The sequence below is a fragment of the Dromiciops gliroides genome, chromosome 1, assembly GCF_019393635.1.
Source record: "Dromiciops gliroides isolate mDroGli1 chromosome 1, mDroGli1.pri, whole genome shotgun sequence".
Taxonomy (NCBI): Eukaryota; Metazoa; Chordata; class Mammalia; order Microbiotheria; family Microbiotheriidae; genus Dromiciops; species Dromiciops gliroides.
Window position 1 is genome coordinate 541,696,671 of NC_057861.1, and position 6,817 is coordinate 541,703,487.

Genomic DNA, 6,817 nt, shown 5'->3' on the forward strand with positions numbered 1-6,817 from the left:
ATATTCATTCTTTTATCTTCTGAGTTATCAGATCTGAGCAAACAAGGTACCAACTATCCACTGGGAGAGAGGACTCGGTTTCCCCTACACTGTATTCCATGAGGCTTGCCAACTTCTGTTCTTTTATGGTAACCCCCATGATCATCCCAGGTGGCATGATAAACACAATGTTGAATTTGGCCATGGCAACTGGTATCAATGGTATTAGATTCTTTAATTGTCTTATTAAATTAGAAGGGTAAAGATGATCACTTTATGTACTCCTTTGCAGGTGACTTGGGGAAGTTTTTAACAGCATGGGGCATTCTTGGCATCTCTCACTGGAACAGCTTTTCACTCCTGATGCAGGATCCTGGGGTCCCTGGATTCTCTTGGTTTTGGGTGTGCCATGGTGCCAGGTGGTTAAAGTCCGTGTGTGCCAAGGTGCCATGCGTGCCAACCAGGATGCCAGGCGGTTAAAGTCCATAGGTACCTGGGATGCCAAGGTGCCAGACATGCCAACCAGGATGCCAGGCAGTTAAAGTCCATAGGTACCTGGGGTGCCATGGTGCCAGACATGCCAACCAGGATGCCAGGCAGTTAAAGTCCGTAGGTACCTGGAGTGCCATGGTGCCAGACATGACAACCAGGGTGCCAGGTGGTTAGAGTCTATAGGTACCTGGGGTGCCAAGGTGCCAGGCATGCCAACCAGGGTGCCAGGCGGTTAAAGTCCGTAGGTACCTGGGGTGGCAAGGTGCCAGATGTGCCAACCAGGGTGCCAGGTGGTTAAAGTCCATAGGTACCTGGGGTGCCAAGGTGCTGGGCATGCCAACCAGGGTGTCAGGTGGTTCCATAGGTACCAGGGGTGCCAATCAGGCCAAGCAGTGTGCCAGGCGATTGGAGTCCGTAAGCACCAGGTGTGCCAAGCAATGTGCCAGGAGATGCCAAGTAGTGTGCCAGGCAGGGGTGGTCCCCAAGAATTCAAAGGGTTCATTAAAGATGAGGAATGCCATGTCTAGTAACACAGAAAAGGAAGAAAGTACACCTCCCTAAAATTCCCAAAGACAGTCCTTTGGGAGACAAATTAGATATTTGGGATAAACTTGAGAAGTATAGAGGAAAATGCAAGAAGAGAATGATAAAATATTATATTGTTGCCTAATATGGGCTGGGGTTCCCCTCAAGGGAGGTTCAGTCCTTTTGCCTAAATTTGGGTCTAATGAAAATTGGGTATGCCAAGCTTTAAATGTATATATGATCCTTACTTGGGAAGGGAAACAGAGTTCCCAATAATAGAAATGAAAAGCATGTTTCTCAGATATTTCTGGCCTCTCTCCCTCTGTTTCTTTACTCTGACAGAACGGACTTCTGGTCCAGACTCCTCGAGTTTCCAGCTCGCCAATTTAAGCCTAGAGACTGGTTATTGATAAGAACCTGGAAGAGTAACAAGTTGGAGCCTGATTGGGAAGGGCCGTTCCTGGTGTTACTTTTCACTGACATTGCAGTGAGGACTGAGGAGCAAAACTGGACTCACTACTCTCAAGTAAAAGGGTCACCTTCTCCAGAAGAAAAACCAGAGCCAAAACATGAGCAGTGGACTGTTAATAAGGAACCTGATCGACCGAGGGTGACAAAAAGGGAGAAGGGAGGTAACATTTTGGGGTAGTGGGAGCTGCTCAGGCAAACAAGTAGTGGAGGGGAAAAAAAAAAAGATTTGTTTTGGTACATGGGCATCTGAAGGAGGAACTGATCCTGTAGGAAGAATAGGAATATCCTTTGAAAATCTCATGGATCCTACATCCCCCTATCCTTTTAAGACTCCAGAAATAACTTCTCTAAGTCCAGAAGGGAAATTGGGAAACCCAACAGGCCAGCGAAGTCAAGGATGTGAGACAGACAGTGGAGACAGAGACTGGGTTTGGAGATTCAAATGTTTGGATGGAATGGGTCATTGCTTTGGGAAGACCAGCTGCCCATACTCTAAGTCCAGATTAGCTTGGAGGGGTTCTGGTGTCTCCTTCAATTATACCAGAACAGGTTGGCAAAGGGTGAGAGTTGCAGGGATTTGGAGCTACTCTTCCCTGTGATAAAAAGGACAGCAGAAAAGATCATACCCACTTTTGTTGGAGTCCCAGGAAACCATCCTGCCTGTCTCTCCAGATGGGTGAGAGGTTTTCTGGTCTTGGGTAATATGAGTTGTGTCCAAACATGGGAAGTAACTGAGAACAAGTCGGTAGATTTTTCATCCCTGATCCTCCCCTGAGCCGACCTATGGTGGTATTGTGGTGGAAGATCAACCTTACCCCCTAACTGGGCTGGGACTTGTGGGTTGGTGCGGCTGGCCACCCTCTTTACCATGGCATCTGAGCATTTCTCCAAATCTGAGTCTAAATCAAGAAAGAAACACAGCCCAGAGGGGCAAAAAGGGTCATCGGATGCTGTAATCTGCCTACATAGCATAGGATTCACAGATTTAGACCAAAAGGCAGAGGAGATATTCAATAAATGGAATAAGAGGAGCCAAATAGTCAAAAATAAAGAGGAGGGATTGTGAGAAATGGGTAGTTGTCTCCTCTCAATGTGGATATAACAGTCAGTCATACTCCCCTGACCTGTTTGTAGGACAAAGGTCTCAGATCCCCTCCTCCCGCTCAGGTTAGCAAGGTCACATGGTTCAAGGAGCCCTGGTCTCAATTAGGTCCTCTCCAGAGTTCTGTCCATATAAGGAAGTATAAGATCCACTCCTGAGTTATGCCCAAGCAGGGAAGAGGGGTGGGAATACTGCGTTCAGATTAGCTAGTTTTTCCGCGGGGATTGTGGCCCCGACCGGTGATGAAAAAGGGGAGGGTCCATTTGTATTAGGGACTAGGGTATAAAACAGGGCCTGCGAGCCCCCTTTCGGGGCACCCACTAGCTGCACACTAGGGTGCCTCCTTCTCATGAGAAGAAAATAAAGCCTTTGTTACCTCAAAAAAAAAAAAAAAAGCATTGGTCTCCATTAGGGTCATAGAATTGTCATGGGGCGCAGAGCACTCCAGAAGTTCTCTGGGGCACACCAAGGAATCTTCTCTTTGAGAAACTAAACCAGAAGACAGATAACGCCTAGAGAGATAAACTGAACCAAACCGGACTGAGCTAGCTTCGGATTCCTACCCTTCATTCTGGTCTCCCTTACCCTGGGGAGATAAGTTTGGGTGTGGCTGCGGCCTTTGTGTCCTGAAGAGGGATCCGTAGCCACCCCTCACTCAATTCCTTTAGTCACTACCAGTGGGGGATGGTCCTCCACTCCTCACCCAATTCCCCCAGCTACCACCAGTGGGGGATGGTCCACCTTCACTAAAGGAACTTTCCACAGGCAGATGGTCCACCCCCATCAGGCCTCTATAAAAGTACCTTCCAGTCTCCTGTTCAGGGAGATTTGGTACCTCTGAGCCATGTGCTTTATGCCAAATCTCCCCATGAAAAGTCCAAGGATTTCTTTCATGGTTTCCCTCCCCCCACCCTTCCCTTCCCTTGTTCCTCAATAAACTACCACCTTATTCTAACTATGTTTTGTGTGCAAGAGGGTGTAATTCTTTAAAGAGGAATTCCTAAGAACCCCAACTCCTACACCAACCCGTACCCCATTTCCCCACCATATCAGAATCATGGACTTAGAACTGAAAGGGATTTCAGAGGTCATTGATATTATTTTACAGATGAGGAAATTGAGGCCCAGAGAGGTTAATAGCAGACTAGGATTCAAGTACAAGTCCTCTGACTCCAAATCTATAGTTCTTTCCCCAGTACTACCCAGCATCCATGCTTCCACGGTGAGGGGCTTTATTATCTCTGTCCCAGTCCAAAGGCCATTCTCCTTAATAAAGCAAAATAGAGTTGTTCTGTCTTCCTCCTTTAGTCCATTATTTTTGTCTCATGTGCCCTCATCAGGGCTCTTCTTCTTTCCTTGATCTTTCTGTTGCACCATTATTTGGGTTTTATGGCTCAGAGTGAGTGTAAATAGCACTTGTTTCTGTTCTGGTCAGAAACCCTCAGGGTCTTCCCTCCCAGATTGCTTCATTTGAGAAGGCAAACAAGGCCACCTTTTCCCTCAATTTTTCCCTAGCCTTTAATCACTGAATGGGTGTTACCTCAGCCAAACTGAAACCTGGGAAAAGATTTTAGCTTGAAAAGACTAAGGTCTCCCACTGCTTCCAGGGCCATCTCCAGTTGTCCTGATCTTGCCACTGGACTCAGATCATTCTTGGAGGAGAGAGTGAAGATGATGACTTTGCCCAGTCCTCCCTCACTTAAATTCAATTCACTTGCAACTCAAGACATCACTCTGTTGTGGGAATGCAGTGGAAACCCAAGAAACCTAAAGATCTCAACCTCCAATGGATCCTTAAAACTTTCCCAAGGTAAAAGCACTTTAGGAGTAAGGTGTGGCAGAGCATGACCCTGGTACACTGATAAGCAATATCAAGCACTGCAAGATGATATGCAGGATATGGATGGATGCTGCATATCCTACCAATGATACCCCATTCAAAGATCCCCTCACAGTTATCTTGCCCCTCTCTCCCCTTTGTTTTGTAAAGATACAAAAAACCAAGTCTTTTCTTACTCCAGTGGGACAGTCACCTTAGTGATCTGTTCCTCTGCCATTATTCCTCTCTCCTAATAAATCTTTTTTATTTTACAAGATTCATGATAAGACTCCAATTCTTTGAGTGAGCTAGCCCCCCCCCTTCCAGGTTTCAAGTCCCCCCCCCCCAACCCTCCTGATGTCATTGGTCCTCTTCAAGAATGAAGGACAGGGGCGGCTAGGTGGCACAGTGGATAAAGCACCGGCATTGGATTCAGGAGGACCTGAGTTCAAATCCGGCCTCAGACACTTGACACTTACCAGCCGTGTGACCCTGGGCAAGTCACTTAACCCCCATTGCCCCACAAAAAAAAAAAAAAAAGAATGAAGGACAAACAACAACAATCCTTTGCACACCCCACCCCCACCAAAGAGTTTTAATTTTAAAACTCCATCTTGTTGCCATTAGCATTTAATGTCAATCTCTGGTGGTTGTTTTTTTGGTTTTTGGTTTTTGGTTTTGATAAGGGGAAACCGAGAGGAGAAAGCACGTGGGTCCTTAGGATTCCTCTGTAAAGAATTACACTCTCGCACAAGACCTAATCAGGAATAAGAGAACAGGTTTATTGGGGTACAAGAGAAACCGGCTGGGAGGAAGGTTTTGCCAGAACAAAACGCTTTCCCCCCAACTGACTTGTGGGGTGCCATTTTATAGGGTTTAGATGGGGGTGGGTAAGAGTCTCTTATTGGGTGAGGGGCTGGTGGTCTTCCTGCGTTGCGCTGTGGTAGGAAGAATCCCTCGTGAGAGATCTGGTGGTGGGTGTCAACTTTGTCCTGATGGGTCTAAGCAGTCTGCTGATGGGCAGTTCCAGGTGGTCTTCTCCTGGATTACCTCATCCAGATGCTTAGGAGGACTGGAATGTGGGGTGATGGTCCTGGAGCATGCTCAGTTCAATCTGTGCCGCTTATCTCCGTTAGGTGAGTGTGTGTGTCCTTGATTGTGTTCAAGGAGAGGCCTACTTGATTTCAAGGGAAAACCCTTGAGGTTTCAAGGAAAAAGTTCCTTGAACCCCCCAGAGAATTGTTGGGGTGACCAGGTCCCATAATCCTCCCATGACAGTTTTTTTCCTGAACTTTAATGTATCAGAGACTTTTCTTATAGTATTGTACCATTCATTTGTATTTGTCCTTAGTTATAACTCCTAGCTCTCATCATAACTTTTATGATCCAAATTAGTTGCTGAGATGACTTCCCCCATTTCTTTTTTATGAAAATCAATTTTTGCCTTCAGAATTTCATCCTGGAGAGCTATTCAAACTCTTGGAACTGACTTCCCATCTAAAATGTTAGGCCCTGAGGTCCTACCTTGAGATCCTACCTCTCCAGAATCTTGGATAGAGATTAAACAAGGCTTGACTTTTCCTTCCTTATCAACACTTTCTCAGAAGAGCTTCATAATGTCTCCTTCGGCAGCTAATTCTTATTTGTTGGTCAGATGCAAGTCCAATAGAGCAGTTCCTTTCATCACATTTTCTAGCTTTGATGAGTAAATTATCATTAAGGTAAATTAAGAATTTAACAGAAATAACTCCACCAGATGCCTGGAGTGTGCCTGGCACATAATAAGAGACTAATAAATGATTATTGTTTTATGCATTATATCATGTCTCAAAGGCAGATTTGTAATTTTTCTCTCCTCTCCTATTCCACTGGCCGCTCTTCAGACTTCTCCTTCATGACTCAGCAGCCGTCTTACCCTGGAAGATCCTTTTGCCCCTACAGTCTCCTCCTCTGATTGGTGAGCTCTTCCCAGAATCTCCATTTTCAGAAAGTCTCCAGATCAGCCATGCTCACCCCCTCACTCCTCTCAAAGTTCTGCTTCTGACTTTCCATATCTCTCCACCATTCTTCCATACCTCCCCTAAGCCCATCTCTTCTACTTTCCCACTCCCTTTTCTGAGTTCTATTCCTCTTTTAGAATGTAAGCTCAGTGAAGTCAGGAGGACTCCTAGAATTCAGTACAGGGCCTGGCTTAAAGCAAAAGCTTGTTGATTTGATTTATTGAGTGACCCATTTCTTGAACTCATCATTGCCTTCCTCCTAGGCAGGTAGTCTATAATATATTCCTACTACAATATTTCTTCTGTTTTACTCTTCACTAATCTTTGCAAAATTATATATACTTATAATTACTGAAATCTATATAATGTTATAATATTTGCAAATTTCTTTATATAGTCTAATTTAAGTCTCAAAACAAAACAATGAAT